This window comes from Lynx canadensis, chromosome D1, assembly GCF_007474595.2.
Source record: "Lynx canadensis isolate LIC74 chromosome D1, mLynCan4.pri.v2, whole genome shotgun sequence".
Taxonomy (NCBI): domain Eukaryota; kingdom Metazoa; phylum Chordata; class Mammalia; order Carnivora; family Felidae; genus Lynx; species Lynx canadensis.
Window position 1 is genome coordinate 20,478,584 of NC_044312.2, and position 24,066 is coordinate 20,502,649.

The 24,066-nt window shown below is 49.4% G+C and overlaps 1 protein-coding gene across 2 annotated transcripts in view; it reads left to right on the forward strand.

Annotated features, from left to right (window-relative positions):
- The window catches only part of GRAMD1B (GRAM domain containing 1B), a 172,304-nt gene that overhangs the window by 41,451 nt on the left and 106,787 nt on the right, over positions 1 to 24,066 (forward strand). The gene's annotated exons all lie outside the window — the stretch shown is intronic.

Below are 24,066 nucleotides of genomic sequence, written 5' to 3' on the forward strand. Positions count from 1 at the left end.
GGGGAGCCTGCTAGAGTCCAGGCTGTGAGATGGATAGAGAGGTTTCCTCGCTGGCGGGCTGTGTGGTGTCCTAGAAAGACAGACCCAGACCTTGAAGTCAGACCCACTTAGGTGTTCGACTAACCTTCTTCCTTATTAACTGCATTTAAAAGCACCTTACTTAGCTTTACTCACCCTCATTTACTCATCTATGAAAGTCTTTCCTTGAAAGAAATAAATGAGATAATATGTGTAAGGTGCTCGGTACTTAGCATGTGCTTAGTGAGTGGTAGCTGATGATGTGAGATTTCACTCTGTTTCCTAGCGGATCTGTATGTACTCTGCTGTCCTTGAAGAAGCAGAGACAGAAAGAACACGTAGGATATTGATCGCCCGTAAAATGTCAGATGTGGACACTAAGAATAAATAGATGAAAGCCTGGTAGTTCCCCTTGGGCACCTTGTTGTCTCATGGTGAGACACACTTATAACGTCATGTTTTATAATGGACTCGGAATTCTATATACAGTAATAACACGGAAGAATTTGTTCACTTAACGTGTCTAACCCTGTGCCATGCGTCTTGCACAGACTTTGAAATGCAGTCCTCTCAACAGCCCCGTCAAATAGATGCTGTTATTACCTGCACATTAGAGTGTAAGAAACGGAGGCTCAGTGGAGCTACCAAATTTGCCCCAGAGTAGCACAGCTACTGTGCTTGGGGCGAGAGCAGGGAAGAGGGAGGAGGAGCCTGAGGGATCCAGAAAGACTCCACAGAAGGAGATGTGCCTCGCTGAGAGCTACAAGATGAGTAGGAATCTGTCACACGGGCTGCATTCGCAGGCGACAGAACAAGATGAACATAAGCAGGGAGGCGTGAGAAAGCCAGGCATGTTCAGGGACTTCAGATACTTCGGTATCGCTGCCAATCATGTCCCAGGAGGAGAGTGGCTAGTGAGTGGCTAGCAATCATCTTTGCACAGGTAGACAGGTGCCGGTCCTGCCACAGCCCGCTGTGACAGAGTGGGCTTCCTTATAGGGGAGGAGAAATGAGGGAGAGGTTTTGATGAAGGGGGTGCCCAGATCACTTACAGATACTCTTGTGACAAAAGTCACTTTGGTCCTAGTGGGAGAGATGGATTTAAGGGGCTTCGTTGAAAGCAGACAGACAAGGAAGGAAACTGACAATGATTTACCTAATCGTTCCCTCATTTAACAAGCATTTATTGAGCACATACTATCAGCTAGCTACTCTTGTAAATGTTGGGGGCTGCAGCCATGAACAGGTAACTTGTCCCCCATCTCTTGATGCTTATGTTATAGCCAGTGGACACAGATATAAACAAACAAGTGAATAAGAAAGCACCAAATGGTAACAAGGGCTATAAAGAAAATGAAAAAGAGTGATACAGCGGACCAAGGCTTTTTAGGACACCTCTTAAGCGGGAGGGGTCACCTTATTGACCTGGTGATGTTTAAGCCAAGACCAGATGGGCACATTTCTGAATTAATGGTAGTGAGAACGGAAAAGGAGGAACTAATTGAAGAAGTTTGTTAAGTAGGTTTGGCAAAGCTTATCTACATCTGGGTTGAGGAAGGGTACCTAGTGTGAGCCTAAGGTTTCTAGTGGGGCAGCAAATAAAAGGTAGCATAGTCCACAGGTTTAATGCCTACCTGGGTTCTGATTATGCTTCCAACTGCGTGCTGTGTGACCTTGGGCAAACCACTTCACCTCTGTGCCTCAGTCTCCTCATCTATGAAATGGGTATAATAATAGTTCATACTTCATGAGTTATTGGAAGGAGCGTGCGTATGTGTGTGTCGTCTACAACAATTTGAATAGTGCCTGGTACATGGCTGGTATTTTACAGGTGCTTGCTCTGATTATTAATATATTATTGTTATTAAAATACTGAGTAGAGGGGGAAGAATTTGAAGTGTGGAAGTGATAGTGGGTTTAATTTAGACACATCGAGCGTGTTGGTGGAGAGGTAGATACACTAGCCAGTGGCCTGCACCTGTTTGAAGCTCAGGAGACAGGACTAAAACTACTTGTTTGGCAATGAGATTGTAGTCGAGGCAAGAGTCAGGATCAGCAGAGTGTAAGCAGAAGGCAAAGGAAGACGGAATTTGCAAAAGATTGCCCAGTAAGTAGAGAAGACAGAAATATAGATGTGAGAAGGAAGACTCCAAGAGGAAAGAGATAGGGAAGGTAAGCACTAAACAGGATCTTCTGCAGTGGCCGTTAGGATGTCACTGGGAACCACCAATTAGTTTTAGAAGGGTGTATGGGAAGGAAGGGAGAAGAGACTGAACATGGAGAATTTACTCCAGGAGTTTCCCTGGGAGGAAGAGAAATAGAGATGGAAGCTAGAGGAGAAAGCGGGGGTGATTGGGGAGAATTTTTGTTTTAATATAGGGAGACACAAGCATGCTTTAAATCTATGAAGTGGAAACCCACAGGTCAAGGATGTGAATTTCGGAGAGGACATCATCCATTGATGCACTCAACAAACACTTACCAGTTGTGCAGTAGGTATTCACCGAGTTTCCAGGCTTGTCGAGGAGACAGTATTAACACACCTCAGGGTATGGCTTAGAAAGTACAAACTTGGGTGTGTGCATTAAAGGAAGGGTCCCGGGAGAGAGTATATCGAAGAAACTGGCCCCAGACAGAGGGGGCGGGGCCAGGGTGGAGTGGTTGAGTTCACAACAGGTGAGCAGGAAGCATTGGGATGAGATGAGATGAAATGGGGCAGGAGCTTGGTTGGCCATGACCAGGACTTGAGTCTTTATGCCAAGAGCATCAGGAAGCAATTGAGAGTCTTTAAGAAGGGAGACGACAGCATCACATTTGCATCCTGGAAAGATTGCAGTGTGGAGAAAGGGTGGAGGCGGCCCTGGCGGGTGCAGGGAGATCAGCTGGGGCAGTTACAATAGTCCAATTAAGGGATGTTGGTGGCTTGAGATGGTGGTCGTAGGGGTGTGTGTGTGTGTGTGTGGTGGGGAGGGGGGGGAAGTAGATGGATTCAGGATACATTTAGAGGATTAAAATGTCCAGGATTTGGTGATGGATTGGATTTAGAGTGTGAGAGAGCAGGGAGGTCCTCACAGTTAGTTCTGGGATTCCGACTTGGTCAGCCTGGCTGGTACCACCTACTGAAGATAAGGAAGCAAGGTTTCGGAGGAGGCAAGGAAAGATAGATCTAGAGCACAGGTGAACAGATTGGCCTTGGACAGACCATAATGGCTGTGGATGCAGGTGGGTTCACACGCCATGTGGTGGGAAGGCGAGGAGGCTGATAGCAGCAGGATCTATTTTCTCCATGTAATAGGAACAGAGATTATTTCCCAAGATCAAGGAAGGTGGACGGAGAATAAGTGTGAGCTTTGGGTATAATCACTTTGGGGGTTGCCTGTGTCACCTTTTCTCTGACGGGCTGAAAAGATGCCCACGTCTTCCGTGTCTCACCAGAACTCACCCTTGTTTCTTCCGGTTGGGGAAGGGAGAGCGTGTTTTTTCACCCCTGTCTGAGAGGCTGTGGTTCGTTCTGTCCAGCACTGGCCTCCTGGTGTGTGCTGTGTGGTTCCCTTCTCTGTCTCCCCCTAGCCCAGGAGACCCCGGAGGACAGAAACGGTATCTCTTCTGTCTGGCATAGCGTAAGTGCTCGGCAGATGCTTGTGGAATTCGTGAACGAACAAATGGAGGAACCAAGGTAATGGAATTTGAGGCCACAGGGCAAGCCTCCGGGGTGGAAGGAAAGGCCAGAGTGCAGGCTCAGGAATTTCACCTCAGGTCTAGCCGCCAGAATCCATAGCCTCCGAGTAGAAGGAAAGATGCTTTCAGTTCTGTTGATCCGATCCCAGAAATTGGCCCCAAATAGCATATTTCCAAGAGCACCGTGGAGTTCCATCTACCCGCCCGGGCACTGAATTCCCCGTGGCCCCGTGGACACTCAGGTGACCTCTCGGCCAGCTCCCTCACCACGAAGAAGGAGCCCAGTCGCAAACCCTCTGGGAGCGGTGCCCGCGGGCCCTCCCCCTCCCTCTGGCACCAGCAGCTGACATCACATGTAGGTACAGCCCCATCCTCCCTGGCGGAGGACGAAGGAGAGGAGGAAACTCACCGAGTGCCCAGAGCCTTGCCAGATGTTGAAAGACGGAGCGGGGCTCTGTTCGGAGCTGTGGCTTGGGCCGCAGCCAGAGGGGATCCTGGCAACAGGGAGCCTCAGGCTCTCCCTCCCCGGGGCCCTCCACCTGCCTGTGACTGGGACTGAACACCAGGGCCGGGAGGGCTCCCGTGCAGGAGCTGCGGCGGACAGCTGAAGGAGCCGCGAAAGCAGCACGTCCATGCAGCTCCGGAGTGAGCCCCGAGCCCTTGAGGGTCCCAGCTGCCATGTGGCGGGCCCTCCCCTGAGCCCAGCATGGTACAGAATCTGCGCTCCGAGACGGTCTCCTGCAGCACGGCCGTGAAGCAGGCCTGTCACTACCACGTCTCCTCCCTGAGGAAGAAGCTGTTCTTTCTACGAGCCAAGTAGGTGGCAGGGGGCCCCTGGAAAATGGGACACGAGGACTCGGCCCTTGGCCTGGTCGGGGTTGACCCGGGGCTCTTCACAGAGGCAGGAGGGCTTTGGGGGGCTGGCCCCCGTGTTCGGGGGCTGTTGTAGTTCTTTGCCAAGTGACAGCCCCTCAGGAGGGAGGAGTGGGCTGTCGCAAGAGGCTGAAGGTAAGGGATAGAGGGGTGCAGCCAGGCGAGGCTGTGTGGCCTTTGGTCGGAATGGATGGAACGCGTGACTGGGCCTTACTGTCTGCCAAGGATGTGTCCAGCTCTCCCCGCTCTTCGTAACTGGCCAGGGCTTGTTAATTTTCCTCCCTCATGGTACATCACTTAGGTTGGTAAAGAACTTGGAGGTCCCAAGAGAAAGGTGCTCTAGAGAATGGAATATTCTGTCCGGTGCCTTTGGGGTGTCGACAGTTCCATTCCAGCGAGAGAGAACCTGTGAGTGGGGTATTTGGGGGGTGCGGACTCTGTGCGTTCACTTCTTACAAGGTGTAGTCACTTGGGACTTTGCTCTGACTCCAGGGCCACTCGAGCAGACTGCTGGGGAGACCTGAGGATAAACCGGGTGTGGGGCGCTTTTTCCTGGTGGGGGGGTGCTGTACCGGAACTGTGGTGCGGTGGCTCGCTGGTGAATATGTCCCTTTGTGACAAGTAGAGGGGAGGAGGTGTCCTGGAGGAGAGAGAGGTTCCAGCCCCTAGCATCTGAGTTAAACTCAGAGCCTGAGGGGCGTTGGAGAGAGAGGGGCACGTAAGCCTATGGGCAGGCTTCCGGGTGTTTTTTTTTTTTTGTGAAGAGAAATACAGCAGTAAGTGGAAGGAAAGGTGGAACAAATGGAGGAAAGGTAGTGAGAGAGACTGAATGGAGGTAGATTGGGGATGGAGGTGCAGTAGATGATCTTGATTCTCTCTCTCTCTCTCTTATTCTCTCGCACACACGTAGGCATGGATGCCCATAAGTGTTTAGCCAACTGTTGGTAAGAGTTGTCTCCCCTGAGGTGTTCTCATGGCAGAAGTTTTGAGGGCAGTGAACAGAGACTGAGTCCTTCCTCTTACGAGATGACTCCTCAGGTACTGACCACCCAGTACCCTGCACACAGCAAAAATCCAAGGGATAATGGCAGAAGAAGAGATTCTCCGACCCTGTGGTATGGTGCTGGGGGCAGAGACACGATCCCTCAGCGGTCGTCTTGTGGAACTCAGGAACGCTTTGAAAACCGAACAACCTTCGATTAAGCTCTGGCTCTACCACTTACTGGCTCTGGGGCTCTCGCAAAATCCTGCCCTCTCTGAATGTTTCCTTCCTTAAGAATAGAGATAGCTGTACCTCTTTCGCGGAGGCTGTGAGAATCAAAATGACACAAAATGGAAGAAGGTCTTGGCCCTGTGTGTGGGACACAGTAGATGTCGTTGTGACTGCCAGCCAACAGCAGACTCGGGCTAAACCTGTGAGGAGAGCGGAAGATGAGTTTTGAGCTGCTGGAGAGCTGTGTGTAGGTTGGAGAACTTGGTTCGGGTAAGCCACGAACAAGTCCTCAGTGGCCAGGAGAAGTCAGTCAACGTTAACCCCGGCCTTCACTTGCCCAGCTTATTTTCCATTTTGGCGCTAACCCATCTTGTCGCTGTATTTATCTGTTGACCTGGTTGTCGTCTGTCTCCTCCACTAGGGCCCTAACTAAGCTCCATGAGAGCAGGGGACTGTCTTTGCTTCATTCACTAGTGTGTGCCTGACACATGGGAGGTGCTCAGGAAAGATCGGTTAAAGGAGGGGTGCCTGGTGGCTCAGTTGGTTAAGTGTCCACCCGACTCTTGATTTTGGCTCAAGTCATGATCTTAAGGTTCCTGGGTTCGAGCCCTGCACTGGGTTCTGTGCTGACCGTGAAGAGCCTGCTTAGGACTCTCTCTTTCCCTCTCTTCTCTCTGCCCCTCCCCCACGTGTGTGTGTGCTCTCGCTCTCTCTCTCAAAAATAAGTAAATAAACCTTAAAAAAAAAAAAAGAAAAGATTTGTTAAATGAGTAAATGGGCGCATGAGTAACTATCTAAGACGTTTTTGCCAGCCTCTCACGTTCTGTAATCTTGGGATTCTGTGACTATGCTCCAGACGGAGGGCCACGGACTAGCCCCTCTGTATCTGTTAATTGTGTGACGTTTTCATGCTCGTGGTCTGTGGTTAGTGACCGCCCCTCACCTGTTGTTCTCCTTTCTTGGATCCACGTACTCCTACCCTTGGGGGGTGGCCTGGTCTTGGACAGACAGCACACATGGCATTTGAATAGGAGGGAGAAGGACCTTATTTTAGGTCTGGGCAGGGAAGCAAGTGGGTGTTCCTGCTTTCCCCTCCCTTCTCTAGTTCCCAGTTTGTAGTTCCTCGCTGGCAGTCCTGGCTGCTTCCGTCGCTGTCAGCAGAACTGTCTGCAGGTGTAACCGTCACCTGCTCAGTGTTTCTCCTACCCCAGCGTTTCTCCTTTCCTGCCCGAGAAAGGGGGATATTAATTATAGCTCAGCAAACGACGCTCACTCTGCTGATGCCATAGTTGGGATTTAGATTGGGACAACTGGCAGGCAGATGGTAAACCTCATTCCCTCACTTCCCCCCCCTCCTGCCGGGTGAAATCCCATCCTCCTATAGCCAGGGTGAAGAAGGAATGTGAGTGGGTGACAGTTCTGGGGGCTCAAGCAGGGACTCCACTTCCGGCTTGCCCTGCTCTGCATTTTTTTGCCTCCCTCTTACTCCAGGGTTGAGACGCAGTTGGAGGTCAAAATCCAGAGTTCTCTTCTCAGCTTGTTACTGATGAATCCTGTGAGCTCAGAGCACCTGTTTGCCGAGACCACTCCCTGCTTTCCCCGCGAGGCGAGAAGCCGTCGTACCGGAAGTCGATACTCCAGCCTTGTTGCAAACCCCTGTCTCAGTGAAAATTTTCTGAGCTATCTCCACCAGTGTATATTTATATAAATTATATGCGTGCACTGCTGTACTAAATGTTTTGCTTATTACAGACGTTTTAAAAGGGTTAGATAAAAAGAAACATAATATATATAAGTTATAATATTTTGCATGAGTAAGTGTTCCTGTCCCTTGATGATGAACAGCCTACTTGGGAGACCAGGGAGGCCGCATCGCATGGGTTTCAGAATCGTGTGCATAACTTGTTCACTGTGCAGATTTCCTGGGCTCTTCTGAGTCGTGTGGCCTGGGGTGGGCCTAGGAATTTGCACAGTGAACACATACCCCAAAGTGATTCTGACTTGAGTGGTCTTGAACCTGGCTTTGAGAAATGTGCCCCGTTGCCGAAAGCCTCCTGTTATCCCTGAGCTAGCTAGCATCAAATACGCAATTTAACAGTGAATAGTAACAGGACAGGGAGAGCCCAGTGCCCTGTTCCTGGCCTGTGGCATCTTTTTTCAGGGAGCCCCTGGCAGACCCGTGGCTCCCTCAGGGACACTGGTGTCGTGCCTAGCTCCTGTTTTCCCTTATTGGTTGCTCCATAGACCAAGAATCCCCATTCTGCAGCAAGGAGAAAGGTGGGCGGGGTGTGTGTGCTTGTGCGAGGGGATATGTAATTAAAATAATCATTACATCTTATCTGTCACCAACTTTCCGGACTGCTCAATGCTTCTTTTCTTCTTATCCTCTGACGGGTGAGCAACAAACAGTTCACAGCTGGGCTCCCTCCTTCTCTTTGCTATTTCCTAGTCTGAAGGTGAAGGTCTCCCATCAAAATGCAGAGGAAAGCATTGTAACCCTGGTTCAGATGGTCCCAGGATTGGGAGAGGGGCTGAGGGAGTGGACCGTGTCTGAGTACCTCCCCAGAGGTTCCGTGCTGTCAGCGCAGAGCCTGATGTGGGACTCGATCTCACAAACCACGAGATCGTGACCTGAGGCGAAATCAAGAGTCGGACACTTAGCTGAGCCACCCTGGCGCCCCTCCCTTGTGTCTTTTGTATGTGAACTGGCTGGGTGATTCATGAAGTAGAATTCAACGCCAGACTCAAAACTCTTGAGTTTATGAACATGGCACCACAACAGGTCTGTTTGGGGATCCACAGAGCGACCAGTCTTACCTGTTGAACTCCTTTCTCCCTAGAAGTAAAACACCCATGTTTCCTTTTCTTGGCATCTTAAACAGTGGGTGGACTTGAATCTGGCCAGGAGTGTGTATGTATCACTTGTCCTTACCAAGTGGCCTGAAGTGGCCCTAAAGAAGAGATTTAAGGAGGCTAATACCCTCTACTCCTTCCTGATTCGTGAATTTCTTCTTCAGTACCTACATCAAATGGTTATCTGCCTCTCGGTGAATAACTTCCATAGTCAGGAGATAAACTGGGGTTTCTCTCAGTAAAGAAACTTAGAATTATAGGAAACTACAGAGAATCTACGCATGTGATGAATAAATCCAAGACTATGAAAAGTGCCTGTGTACTTAGTTTGTGGGCATGTGAGGTATTAATTGTCATTACTACTAATATCTGCTGTTTTGAGAGTTTATTATGTGTTCAGCACTGCACTTTACATGTGCTTAAGAAAGCATGATTAAGAATTCAACCGTAATAGCAGGCCTATAAGGATAGTTGCTGTTTTATTCATTGTCTAGAGAAGGAAATGGAGGCTTAAATTGCCCAGTGGCATTCTTTGTAAGTGATCAAGCTGAAATTCAACTCCAGAGATTTAAAAAATATGTTTATTCATTTTTGAAAGATAGAGACAGAGCACAAGCATGGGTGGGGCGGAGAGAGAGGGGGACACAGAATCCAAAGCAGGCTCCAGGCTCTGAGCTGTCAGCACAGAGCTCGACGCGAGGCTCGGACCCACGAACCGTGAGATCATGATCTGAGCCGAAGTTGGACGCTCAACCGACTGTGCCACCCAGGTGCCCCTGACTCCAGAGATTTTTATTTGCAACGTTTTATGACTTCCCCCTCGAGACAGCATCCATGTGGCTATCAGGACACTTGGGGCCCAGTGCTGAACCTTCTTCTTTTCCTTATATCGGATGGATCTTCCTTCACCAGCTTCCTGGACCTAAAGCTCCAAATGTGGAGTGTATAAATGAGTTTGTTAGTGAAAGTTATCTCTTTTGAAGCTTCAAGCTGGACGGAACAGGAGACAGATCGACAAGGAGAGAATAGACCCCGGTGATTTTGAATGATACATGTTAAATATGCCTGAGAGCCAAACAGTTGGGGTTGTTTTGAGTATGTTCCTTATGCCTTGTGGATACTGAGAAGTGCTGTAGACTTTTCACCAGCAAGTTATTTATAGGAAAGTTCTAGTACATTTCTGATGCTTTCTTTCAGTTTCACTATTATGCCTAAACTGCAGAATAAAATGGGTCACTCTGACCTCTCTGCGGGTACCAGGTGAAGAAGCCCCTATGGGTACCAGCCTGAGCTGCAAAAAGTTCACCTTCCTTTGGGGTCTCTCCGCTGGGCTCACCAGCACCCTCTGCTGGCAGTGGCTTTGCCGGAGAGGAGAGAGCGGGGCCACCTGAGCCCTCCTCAGTAGTGAGATCAGTGTGAGTCAGCAGGCAGGAGGTAAGGGGAGTGCCCTGGACCCCACTTCTTCTACCCTGGAGGGTAGGACTGTCTAAGCCCAACAACTCCCGCCTCTTAGGACGAGGACACTAGGAGAAGGGACCTGCCATTGCAAAGGCAGAGGAGCTGTGGAAATGGGTTTGTCCGTTCTTCTTAGACCCTCTACTCAGATTCCTCTGGGGCCAGTGGAGTTCTTCCTTGGACATCTATTTTCCTTGGTCCTTCTTTTCTTCCCCACCCCACCCAGCTTCTGTAGCTTAATGGTCTGTTTTTTGTTTTTAATTTTTTTAATGTTTTTTTCATTTCTGAGAGAGAGAGAGACAGACAGACAGACAGAATCTAAAGCAGGCTCCAGGCTCCGAGCTATCAGCACAGAGCCCGATGTAGGGCTCAAACCCACGAGCTGTGAGATCATGACCTGAGCTGAAGTTGGACGCATAACCGACTGAGCCACCCAGGCACCCCTGTGTTTTGTTTTCTGATGTGATTGCGACAGCCTCCATGGTGGAGCCTGTATCCCTCGGGGACGTTGGATGGGGAGGGGGTTACCTAACAGCAGTCTGGAGGGGACAGTAGTCCCTGGAAGCATTCCCCTCCACATTGCCCTTTTTTGTGCCGGCTTTGCATCTTTTCCCCTGCCTCTGGCCTGAGAATTGGCGGGGGTCTACAGCTGTGTCTTTTGGCCCCCGGCTCAGTTAATCCTGTGGCCTCTTATATGCTCTCACCCTGAATGGCTGTAGGAAAGGCTCCAGAGGGCTTGGCAGCCTGCTGTAGGTCTTTTGTGAAAATTGGTGCAGGTGCAGAAGGAAACCCCCAAAGCAGGAGGTGCAAGCACTGATCTGCCTTATGCTTTGGTGACCCTTCTCATTTTCTTTTATTTTCTTTTTAAAAATGTTTTTGTTTATTTTTGAGAGAGAGAGAGAGAGAGAGTGAGCATGGAGGGGCAGAGAGAGAGAGAGAGAGAGAGAGAGAGAGAGAGAGAGAGAGAGAGAATCCCATGCAGGCTCTGCACTGTCAGCGCAGAGCCCGACGCGGGGCTCAAACTCACGAACTGTGAGATGGTGACCTGAGCTGAAATCAAGAGTCAGATGCTCAACCGACCGAGCCACCCAGGCGCCCCAACTCTTTTCATTTTCAAAGCACTTGCACAAAGTTGTCATGTGAAAGTCCAGTTTGGGGACCAGCTGCTGGCTGGAGGCCATATCATGAGGCCTGGAGGTGGCAGGGAAGGGCTTGTGTAATCAGAGCGCTGCGAGCTTCACGTGGACACCAAGTGAAGACAGAGGGACATTAGGGGAACTCGTGGAGTTCCCATTGTTCCCAACCCCTGACTGCCCTTAAGACAGTAATTGTGAAGACAGCATTATTTCAGTTAACATTTAGTGACTCTTCCCGGTATGTGTCAGTCACTGGGCTCACATTTAAATTTCACCATTTTGGTGCGCCCGGATGGCTCAGTCAGTTGAGTGTCCGATTTCAACTCAGGTCATGATCTCACGGTTTGTGGGTTCCAGCCTCACGTTGAGCTCTATGCTGACAGCTCAGAGCCTGGAGCCTGCTTTGGATTCTGGTCTCCCTCTCCCTGTGTCCCTCCCCCGCTCATACTCTGTCTTTCTCTCTCTCTCTCAAAAATAAACAAACATTGAAAAACATTTTAAAAATGTCTCCATTTTGCTATGAAACAGTAGTCCTCTTATCTCCATTTTAGAGTTTACAAAACTGAGGCTTAGAGAGGTTTTGTAATTCGCATAAGATCACACAGCTGTTTTCAAAAAATGTTTATTTTGAGAGAGGGCGTCCATGCATGTGAGTGCGGGGGGAGCAGAGAGGGGGAGAGAGAGAGAGAGAGAGAATCCCAAACAGGCTCTGCGCGCCTGACTTGGGGCTCGAACCCACAAACCAGGAGATCATGACCTAAGCTGAAACCGAGAGTCTGACGCTCAACTGGCTGAGCCACCCAGGCACTCTGAGATCACACAACCCTTATACGATGGGCTGGAATCTGAATCTAGGCAACTTGACTGTAGAGTTCAACCGCTATGCAATGCTGCCCTGTCCAGCTCTAGAGGCTAATGTTGAGGGGGTGGCATTTATATTCCTGTTGCTTGTGAGGCCTCAGGAATTGCTAGTGGCAATTCCCCTTTGTCTATCTTGTTTTACCCTGAGGAACTCAGATGCAGAAGGGCACCGATACCGGCAAAGATACTCAGTGTTGCACAGAGTACAAGTTTCCCTAAGCTGGCATCGTCCCTTTGTCCCGCCCGGAGTACTTGCACTCAAATACGCCTGTTTCTCTCCTCTTGACTTCATTTTTTTTTTTTTTTTAATTTATTTATTTTGAGAGAGAGAGAGCGAGCAAGCACAAGCAGGGGACGGGGCAGAGAGAAGAGAGACAGAATCCCAAGCAGGCTCCGCGCCATCACCGCAGAGCCCGATGCAGAGCTTGAACTCAGGAACTGTGAGACCATGACCTGAGCTGCATGCTTAACCACCTGGGCCGCCCAGGTACCCACCCCTCTCCTCTTGACTTCAGAGCTGAGGGCGCGCTGTCTTCTAGGTGACTGGTCCCAAAGCTACGTCTACTTCCTTTCCTCCTGGAACCTGAACCTTAACCCTTACCACCCACCTCACTCGCTCCAGTCCTGCCTGCTTGAGCAACCTCCTCCAGCCCAGACCCCGACAACACCGGGGCCATCGCCAGGGATCAGGCCCGCTTGGCAAGACCATTCTAGACTTGAACTTTGCAGTGTTAGCTGCCGTCTCTCTAGTTTCCTCATGCTGGGCAGTTCTGTCCATCCATAGCTCCTCACAGATGCTTTAGTCATATCCTCTCGGAACTTCCCACTTTGGGTTTTTAATTTCTCGGTCTCCTTTCTCCTCCCACCTCCAACCTGATCAGCTTCCCTGATTTTCTTTGTCAGTCTTTCCTCCCCTTCTTTATTTTTGTTCGGACTCTTTTTTACTGTCCTTTGATGACTTTTTTCCCCAGACTCCCCCGCATGTCCCCCTTAATGTCCGCTGCCATTCAGTATTACTTGCAAGTGTCTCTGGTTGTAGTTCTTGTCCTTGTTCCTTTTCTGCCCTTTTTCTTATTCTAATGACTGTCTCACCGCCCCCCCCCCCCCCCCGTCTTTATTCATCTAAAAACGCAGGTGGGATTGTTTTCTGTCCAGTCTACCTCTGCCATCGCCAGCTCTGAGGACTTAAAATTTCATGTTCTGGGTGGGGGGAAAGGTCACATGGATTAGGGGAAGGGGCAAACCACTGAATAATACTGAAAAAAAAAATCTAACACTTAAGACACAGTTTTAAGCCCTCTAGCATGTTATCTGCATATAGTCTATGAGTTGAGTAACATCATCTCTGCCTTACAGATGAGGAATGGGGGCGCAGAGGCTAAGTAACCAGCCTGAGGGTCACACAGATGGTGGGCAGTTGAGTCAGAATTCCAAACTGCGCAGAATAGCTGGAGAGGCATGCTCGTCAGCACACTCGACTGCCTCTCTCCAGAGTTGATGGTTAACCAGCAAAAGATGAGAAGTCACCTTCTGGGCCCTGAATCCAACATGCACAGTCATGGGGACACACACGCTGCCCTTTTCTCCTTCATCTGCCTCTCTTTCTCCCTTCCTCTTTCTTTTTCTGTCTCTTCTCTTGAGAGAAGCTGTCATTTTCTGTGCTCACAGAGCAAAGACATCAAGTGACCTCTCAAGGTCCTCATGTTTGTGATCTCCTGTAGTTTGTGAACCTCTCCCTGTTTCCTCACCGTCTTTTCTGTTTAAAGTCAGACTGCAGGGGGGCACCTGGGTGGCTCAGTTGGTTAAGCGTCGGACTTCAGCCCGGGTCATGATCTCACAGCCCGTGGGTTCGAGCCCCGCATTGGGCTCTGTGCTGACAGCTCAGAGCCTGGAACCTGCTTCGGATTCTGTGTCTCCCTCTCTCTCTGCCCCTCCCCCACTCACACTCTGTCTCTCTCAAATAAATATTAAAAATAAAAAATAAAGTCAGACTGCAGGGAGGAGTTGTACCTTTTTGGCTAAGGTGTCTGACCCACGTTTGTGGTCAAGCTGCACATTGGATAAGCAGTGCAAATATGGCCGCACCACTGCCCATTGCTCAGAGAACTACATATCCCATGGTGCAGCAGGAGGACACTGGTCTGACCAGGGTTTGAAACTGGCTTGCTTGGCTTCCTTGTGCCCTGCCCACCAATAGGCAGCTGCTTTAGAGGAGGCTCTTCCTAAAGAAGCAGGTGCAGTGTCCAGCCTCTGAGCTGTCTTTAGGGAACTGGGTGCCTGTTCTTCCCAGGACACCCTACCCATCCTCCACCAAAACTCACTCTAGCCTCTTTTCAGGTATCTGGGTTTTTTTTGTTGTTGTTGTTATTTGTTTTTCTTCCTTAGTTTGTTACACAAGTATAGTGATTAAGGAGTTAGAATATAATACCTAGGGTAAAGTCATTAGTACAAATAATTCCCCTGGAGAGAAAATGATGTAATGATATGGTAAAGAGCTTCCCATCCATCTCTCTGTCTCTCTCTCTGTCTCTCTGTCTCTCTCTCTCTCTCCATCTTTCTGTCTTTTTACTAAATATGAGGTCAAATGGAGAGCAATGAACTTGCAGAAGAGGGAGCTTCTGGTCTCTAGCTCAAAGAGCAAACGGATAGACTAGAGGAGTTACTTCTTCCAGAAGAAATTATTAGATGGATTCCTTTCTGGTTAGCAGAAGTGTGGATGCAGTGGCTTGTTAATTGATCCACTGCGTCAGTTTTCCTTTCTTTTTCCCCTTTCAGTGTCATTTTCTTTTCTTTCTTCCCTCCTGGAATTATCTTTGGACTCTGGGACATACTTCTTCCCTCCTTTCTCATTGAAACCAAGCATTATCCCCTACCTCCTTCTGTGCCCCATCTCCTGCATTATCTGTTCTATAGCTAACAGCTCTCTTCCTGCTGCTTTGAGTCCAGGACATATAAATTGCTTTCTAAAAACATGGCTGCTTCTGGCTGAGCAGCCCTCTGAAATGCTGTCTGCTGTGTTCAGCATCCAGGACTGTGTGACGGTTGGTTGCCATTAAGAACCGAGGAGGTACGTGTGTTTGGTCATTTGGGACACTGGGCGGGGTCCTGTTAACACGGGTCTGATTTCTGCATGATTTTGATGAAACAGAACATCCTCCTTCGTGGGCACTAGCCTTCTGCTCTCCATCTGTCTGTGCATTTGACTGTCAGCCCAGGAACAGAGAGGACCGCAGGCCAGAGCGATAGCCAGAAGGAACATTACAGGCCTCTGAGCAGAGATGATTCGTGTGGAACCAGCGCAGCCCGCACGCTTTTGGCTTTTTTGTGCAGGTTATGATAGAATACTTTAGTGCTGTCCTAGCAGCACCCCGTACCCTTTCCAAGTTGATTGTATCTATGACCATGGGGCAGTGAGCTAAAGAAAACCAATCCATCGGCCCAGATGGTGTCCCACCACTTTTACTCCTGTCCTTTTTCATTTCGCTGTATGGAACTTTCATGCCCCTTGGCTAATAGAGTGAGATGGGATGGGATAGGCAAGGGATACGTGATATATTCAGTGTTTATGGTGACTGGAACCAGGAACATATCCCCCCACCTTCATTTTAATCTTGGTAATTGACCAGTTTGGTCAGATGGCTTAGTCTACTCTGCTACCTAAATAAAGTGAACGTGAGTAACTGATTCTTTTTAAAGGCAATTTCCACTGGACACAGGAGCTTTTTTTTTTTTTTTTTAATTTACATCCAAGTTAGTTAGCACATAGTGTAATGATTTCAGGAGTAGAATCCAGTGATTCATCCCCTACATGTAACACTCAGTGCTCATCCCAAGTGTCTTTCTTAATGCTCCTTACCCATTTAGCCCAGCCCCCCTGCACAATCCCTTCAGCAACCCTCTGTTTTCTGTATTTAAGAGTCTCTTATGTTTTGTCCCCCTCCCTGTTTCTATATTATTTTTGCTTCTCTTCCCTTATGTTCATCTGTTTTGTGCCTTAAATGTCACATATGAGTGAAGTCGTATGATTTTTGTCTTTCTCTGACTAATTTCACTTAGCATAATACCCTCTAGTTCCATCCACATTGTTGCAAATAGAAAGATTTCATTGTTTTTGATTGCCGAGTAATACTCCACTGTATATATGGGGCGCCTGGATGGCTCAGTCAGTTAAATGTCTGACTCTTGATTTCAGCTCAGGTCATGATCTCATGGTATGTGGGTTCGAGGCCTGCATTGGGTTCTACGCTGACAGCGTGGATCCTGCTTAGGATGCTCTCTCTCTCTCTTTCTCTCTTTGTCTCTCTCTCTGTCTCTTTCCCCCTCTTCCTCTCTCTCCCCTCTTCTCTCTCTGTCCCTCCCCTGCTTGTGCTCTCTCTAAACAATAAATAAATAAACTTAAGAAAAATACTCCATTGTATATATATACCACATCTTCTTTATCCATTCATCAGTGGATGGACATTTGGGCTTTTTCCATACTTTGACTATTGTTGATAATGTTGCTATAAACATTGGGGTGCTTTGAAGCAGCACACCTGTATCCCTTGGCTAAATACCTAGTAATGCAATTGCTGGGACGTAGGTAGTTCTATTTTTAATTTTTTGAAGTACTTCCATTCTGTTTTCCAGAGTGGCTGCACCAATTTGCATTCCCACCAGCAATGCAACAGAGATCCTCTTTCTCCGCATCCTTGCCAACATCTGTTGTTGCCTGAGTTGTTAACGTTAGCCATGCTGACAGGTGTGAGGTGGTATCTCATTGTGGTTTTGATGTGTATTTCCCTGATGATGAGTGATGTTGAACTTTTTTCCTATGTCGGTTGGCCATCTGGATGTCTTCTTTTGAAAAGTGTCTATTCATGTCTTTTGCCCATTTCTTCACTGCATTACTTGTTTCTTTGGGTGTTGAGTTTGATAAGTTCTTTATAGATTTTGGATCTAAGCCTTTATGCAAATATCTTCTCCCATTCTGTCAGTTGCCTTTTAGTTTTGCTGATTGTTTCCCTCCCTGTGCAGAAGTTTTTTTTAAAAAAAATTTTTTTAACGTTTATTTATTTTTGAGACAGAGAGAGATAGAGCATGAACGGGGGAGGGTCAGAGAGAGAGGGAGACACAGAATCTGAAACAGGCTCCAGGCTTTGAGCAGTCAGCACAGAGCCCGATGCGGGGCTCGAACTCACGGACCGCGAGATCATGACCTGAGCCGAAGTCGGACGCTCAACCGACTGAGCCACCCAGGCGCCGAGAAGTTTTTATCTTGATGAGGTCTCAGTAGTTGATTTTTGCTTTCGTTTCCCTTGCCTCCAGAGACCTGTGGGGTAAGAAGTTGCAGCCGAAGTCGAAGAGGTGTTTGCCTGCTTTCTCCTCAAGGATTTTGATGGCTTCCTGTCTTACATTTAGATCTTTCCTCCATTTTGAGCTTCTTTTTGTGTATGGTGTAAGAAAGTGGTCCAGGTTCATTTTTTTGCATGTCGCTGTCCAGTTTTCTCAACATCGTTTGCTGAAGAGACTGTCTTTATTCCATTGGATATTCTTTTCTGCTGTGTCAGTGATTAGTTGGCTATACGTTGTGGGTCCAGTTCTGGACCACGATTCAGTTCCATTGATCTAAGTGTCTGTTTCTGTCCTAGTACCATTGGACACAGGAGATTTGCTTAATGTGTATACACCAACCTCTGGATATGCGCAAGATTTTTTCCCCCTAATGTTTGAGAATGCATTTTCTTACAATTTGCCATCTTCAGGGGAACACAGGCGGGGGGTTGGGGGTAGGGAGTGTCCCAAAAGGAAATCTTAAATTAATTGAGGTTTTATATTCTCTGAGTCTGTGGTAATGGCAGCAAGAGTTGGGGACAGATGGAGGACGCAAAGATGAAGGGGTGGGAAATTGGGTAGCATGGCGTTTAAGTGTTTAGTGGAAAGATGTTTGGTGTCAGTGAACACAGGTTTGGAGCCCAGCTCTGCTATGCCGGCCGTGTGACCTTGGGCAAGTCACGGAAAGTCTCTGAATCCTAGTTTAATTATCTCTGAACTGGAGAAAACAATACCTCACAGGCTTCCTCGGAGTGTCAGATGAGGCAGCAGATTTGGAAACGCATTAGAGCACCTTACAAATGGGAGTTGTTAACTCTTACTGTTCTGTCATTAAGCCAGACTCACAAAGGCTGTGTTAAAGTGGAATTGTTTGTGGGATGGTTGGTGTTGTCGTTCTTTCGGGAAACTCTTTTCCTGCTCTGTGTGGGTCCCCCTGAGTGCTCAGTTTTGTTGTGAAGCCAGGCTTGACCAGCAGTAGAGGTAAGAGAAAAGAATGAAGGGTGAGGGAGGCAGGAATGGATGAGTGATCACAGGTTCCTTGCCTGCCTTTTTTATTCTCTTCTATTTTAATCTCTCTCTTTAACCCTGGCTGTGCTGGATTGTTCTATGCTCTGGAAGCTGGATTGGGAGGGGGTACATGAAGGGGCTTATATCTTGGGGGGGGGGTCTCACCCTTTCTGAGGGATGAGTCTATATGGAATCTGGAAAGGAGTGTTGGAAGGCCTTTCTTTGGCCCTTTTGCTCTTTTCCGGGTCTTTGTTTGTTTTCTCATCTGTAAAATGGAGCCGCAGCTTCCACCTTAACACTTTGCAGGTCTGAAACCAGAAGCATAAAGCAATCAGTGTGCTTAACAGCCAGCCCGGGTTAGCACTGTTGGAAGATCTGGTAGAGCTGAGGATATTGATCTGCCTTTCCATAGGTTATTGGCTTTGATTGGGAGAATATCTCTGAAGACGGGGCGGGAAGGTCAGTGGTTCAGGAGAGCACACACCTCCCTTCTTGGCTGCCTCCGAGGAGCCCTGCTCTTTTGTGTTTATCTGGGCTCCAGCACGAGCAAATGCACACAGTGAATACCCACACCGTGTTTTATTTAAGTAGAGGCTTTGCTCTTTCCTTGAAACGTGAGCGGCCTCTTCCCCTTCTTCCCTCTAGGGCCTGGGGTGCTCCGATCCCTTTCCCCTGGCGGCCTCTGGCCGACACAGCCTATCCCAGGTTGCCGGAGTAAAATGGGCCAGAGAGGAAGCTGTAGTCACTGCAAGCAGAGCGGCCTGTCCCCGCTGGGCAGGAAACCTACAGTGATGAATGGGGCCGGATGAAGTCATCCTGCTCCTCCAATCAGGCTGCTCCGAGAGAGCCAGGGGCCTCTGCAGATCCAGCCGGGCTGCCGGCTGCTCTCATGTACCTTTAGACAGAGGCTGTGAGTCTCTGGGAGTGGAGTGGGGGGGTGTGAACCGCCCGCTCCTGGCTCCTGTGTAGGCCTCAGTCAGTCTGAATGTTATTGCAAGGTGAGTGGCTTCACCCGGCAGATTCCTCTCCCTCTGCATTCTCGACCTTGCCGCGCAGGGCTCCGGCTTGAGCCTCCGGCACCTCCTTGCACAGCACCTCCTGCTTCCATCTGAGTGCCTGTACCTCCTTGAGGTTCTCACACCCGCCCCCACGGGCCCCCGGCCTCCTCCCTACCTGCTACCCCCAGCACTTGCTCAGCACCCGCCAGCTGGCCTCTGCCCACACGCTCCGCTCTTCCTGACCTGTGGGTACCAGTTGGCCGGGTGATGGGAGGGCAGGGCCTCCACCTCTGTGCGCTCTCCCCCAGCAGGGGGAGCCCTGGGAGACCCACACTTGCCTCCTGGGAAGAAGTACCAGGCAAGGGGAGACGCCCCCTGACTCAGCCTGATGTGAGCATCTGTGGGAACCCAGGCAGCCCCCCCCCCCGACAACCCCAACTTGCTGGGGACCCCGAGCCTCTTTCCTGTCTCCCCTCCCTTCCCCCACCCCCAGTAGAGGACATCCCAGGGGGCCAGAGAACCGAAATTGGTCTCTTACTTTCCCTGCCCTTCCAGAGGGGTGGTTTGTTCTTTCTGGGTGGACATTTGTGACTCTGCCTTTTTTCTCTGGATGGGGCCACTGCTCCTTAGGCCAAGCAGAGATCATGGAGCCGGCTGATATGGCGACAGCAAAGGTAGGATGGAAATGCTGCCGGCCGCACTGTGCGTAAGTGGCTTCGCTTGGCGAGTTCTGCCTTTGGTTCACTTTTCTGTCCCCTCCTGTCCCTCAGCTCACCACTCCTAAGTGTCCGGGGGCTGGGTCAGAGCGGAGGGAAATGACCCCCGAGCATGAAGCTCAGGAGAGGGGAGGGAGGGCTGGGTCTGACAGAGCGCACTCCTCACCTTTCCGTGCCCAGAGGTCTGAGCAGGTGGTGGTGGTGGGGGGGGGGCGGGGGTTGGTCTCTAGCTCTGTCTGGGCTGATCTGTGTCTTTCTCATTAGCTCTCCCTCCTTATTCCTTTATCCTTATCCCGTCTCTCTTTAGTCACCCCCTCCTTTATGGTCTCTCTTCCTCACGCCACAATGCTCTCTTCATCCATTTGTGCCTCCCTACCCTTCCTTCCCACCTTCTGTCTGCTTCCCTTTTCCCTCCGTCTGTCGTATAAGGAATGGGTGGGGTCGTTGTGGGCCGGACAGTCTTGAGAGCAGAGACTGCCTCTCATCCTGCAGCAGACGATGGCCTTGGGATTGGCGGGGAGTTGGTCTCTGAGTGGCAGGTGCTGCTGCTGTCCCCTCCCACCGCTCATCTGATGCCCCAATGGAAGTGTGGGTCTGGGCCCCTCCAGGGAATGTGCCCGGGTGCTCTCGCCCAGACCCTGCAGGCTCACTAGAGGGCGTTCCTGAGATGAGTTTCTAATCCCTCCTGAATCCTGCTTGCAGTTTGGAATTTGCAGTGCCTGTGCATTTTCCCAGACGAGGAAGGAACTTGAGCCATTGGGAGTGGATGGGGGAACCTAAGGAGGCCAAGTCTGCAAGCCCCAACCCCAATACCTTTATGCAGGGAGAGACCTAGTGTCCTTCTAGAATATCTCAGCCCTTGGACAGGCTTGGTGTGGAGGGGTTCATTTTTGGCTCGATGGCAGGGTCTCCTTTGTTTCAGAGATGAAAGACTGAACAGGATTCAGACTTTCGGAACAGGTTGGGTACCCCGTGTGTATATGGAAGAGAGAAGGAGGTTGGAGGCCCAAGCAGCGAGGGTGCTGTGGGCAGTAATGCGTTCTGGTGGTGAGGACATGTCCCCGCGAATCACAGATCTGAGCTGTTGGTGCCTTTCTCCTACTCCTGCACGCGGTGTGATCTGCTCCGAGTTACTTCCCCTCTCTGGGCTTTCATTTTCTAGTCTGCAAAATTACACACAGCTGTTGTTTCAACCAGCTTAGATTTGTCAAATACTTTGTTTTCTTTGAAGAAAGGAGCTGGGGAGCACACAACTAAATGAGAACAGGCCTCCCTGGACTGCCTCCCTCCCCTGTCCCCGCTTCCCCTCTCTTTCCCCTCCTTCCTCAAACATCCTGGTACCCACGTTAAGCACGGTTGGTGCAAGATGCCCTCCCCCCTTCGCAGCGCGCACAGAGGCAGCCAGGGGGAGCAGCCCTGTGTTTGGATCCAAAACCCGGTTTGCTCCAAGCAGTTTGTTTTGTGGTTGTAATGCTACTGTTGGTGATGTCAGGTGTCATCTGTCACCAGGCTTCCCTCTCACGAACCTCCCGGTCAACTAGCTCATGAAGTTGTAAGTGGTTGGGGATCAACCAGTTGGCCCTCAAGGGTGGGTGGTGGCCTGTGCTGGGGGGAAAGGTGTGGTTTGCAGGGATTGGAGAGTTATTCTGCGGTTAATTAGGAGGGTATGTTTATGTTTGCAGCTGCATCTGGAGGTAGAAACAGAGGCAGGCCCATTTTTCTTAGTCTCTTACCATCCGCTAGTCAAGATTGCAGATTGTCCACGCAGGGGGACAATCAGGTCTTGGGAGCCGGACCATTCCTGAGGCTGGCGTCTTCTTTCAGGACCTCAAAGAATGAACCTGATTGGCCGTGGAGACAGATGCCTTTAACCCCAGAGCTGTGATTCTCTTTCTTTAACCTTCTCTACCCCAGACCCTTTGGAGGCAGTTTAGTTCAGGTATTTCCAGCTTGGGCCCACGGACCGCTGAGGTCCTTAGGAGAGGGTCCATGAGCTCTATCGTTTGTAGGCAGAATTTTATATTTCTCTGCATTTTTCTGGGAAGAGTACCTGTGGCTCTCCGTAGGTCCCCAGAAGGATTATAAGTCACAAATGTTTAAGAAACTTAACCTGATGAAGATGCTCCTGCAAAGAGCCTGTTTGCATTTTGCAGCCTAGGTACAAAGAGAGCCTATGTATTGTGGCAGATGTACTGAATCTCTGATACTATCTAAATGCAGCGGAGCTGTTGAGTAAAAATTCACGTCGTGACTCATTGGTACGTCATCTATATATGACTCGGATGTTGTTTCCTTAATATATCATTTTACTTGTGTGTATTGCTAAATACATGTAAATGCATCTGTCTTACCCTGTCCCCTTCAGTTCTCAGGTACTGTTCCCAGGATTTCCCTTAGCCCCAACTATACTGGGTTCAGTTACTCCAGAATGAAAGCGCTTTTGGTTTGGAAGTGTGATCACTCTGGATGACAGCACTGCCTATTTAGACCATGTTCAGTTCCTGGAGGAAGGCTGTTGGAGGCATGATTTCATCTCCTGGAGTCTGGAGTTTGAGGCTCTGTTATTGCATTGCCATGGTACTATTTTTTTTTTTTTTTTTAAGGTTGGAATTTCAGCGCGGGGCCGTCTGATGTCTTGACGTGACTGTGTTAAGATATGTAGATAGTAAATTGCACCCTGAGAGTTCTCGTTTCAACCGTGAGAAAAGAGGTTGGTAGGTACTCGTCAATAGGTTCGTTCAAGGAATGTTTATTAAATGCCAGTTATTTGCCAGCAAAGATTTCACTATGGAGGTTGTAATTGGATCGCACATGATCACGGTGAACAGTTTGTTCACGGGTTCTTGGGGGAGACAGATGAGTAAACATTATGAAACATTATGACGGTACAAGGTAACAGGGGTTGTAACAGAAGTTCAAGTCAGCAGGGAAGCGCAAAAGAACTATTTGATGTTGGCCTAGGCAGGCAGGAGGGCTTTCTAAAGGAAGCGACATTTGATCTGAGACCTGAAGTGTCAGCGGGAGCTTAGCAGGTGGACAAGAGAAGAGAGGTGGTATTATAAACTGGAGTTGGACATATCTGCCTTCATACGCTGGTGCTGCCACTTTCTGGCTCTGCGAACTTGAGCGGGTTATCTTGGCCTGTCCTCGTCCCCCGAGTCCTTATTTGTAAACGAGGGTGATACCCATCAACCCTGCAGGATTGTCGTGAGGATTAGATGAGATAATGCCTGGCTCACCATAGCTGCTCGCTGAACGGTAGCTAGGCAAGAGGAGACAGCGTGCACAGGGCAAAGCCCAGGTCACTGCAAACAGTTTGGCACGATCAGGGCTTAGGAGCACGTGGACCCCAGGCGGCAGATGATGGAACTAGACATAGGGATTGACATCCCATGACAACCTTGCACATTACTGAGATTATGTAGATACTGGGAACAATCGAAATATCTTAGGATAGCATCAGATTTGCTTTTGAAAAAGTACTCTCTGGGGTGCCTGGGTGGCTCAGTCGGCTAAGCGTCCTACTCTTGAATTCGGCTCAGGTCATGGTCTCACGGTTTGTGAGTTCAAGCCCTGCATTGGGCTGTGTGCTGACAGCACAGAGCCTGCTTTGGATTCTCCCCCGCCCCCATCCCTACCCCGCTTCATTGTGCGTGCGTGTGCTCTCTCTCTCTCTCTCTCAAAATAAATAAACTTAAAAAAAAAAAAGTACTCTCTGGCTACAAGGCAGACAGATAATTGATCATTTCCTCATTTTGTGCCATCTCAGATTCTTTGTTTTGTTTTACATGTCTGTCTTCCCCAACTAGACCGTAAACTTTTTTTTTTGTAAGGGCAGGGCTAGTGTGATTTTGCTTTTTAAGCCACAACCCGCCCCCCCCCCCACGCCTATTATATTACCAAGTAATATAATAGGGGCTCAATAAATAATTTGGTAAACGAAC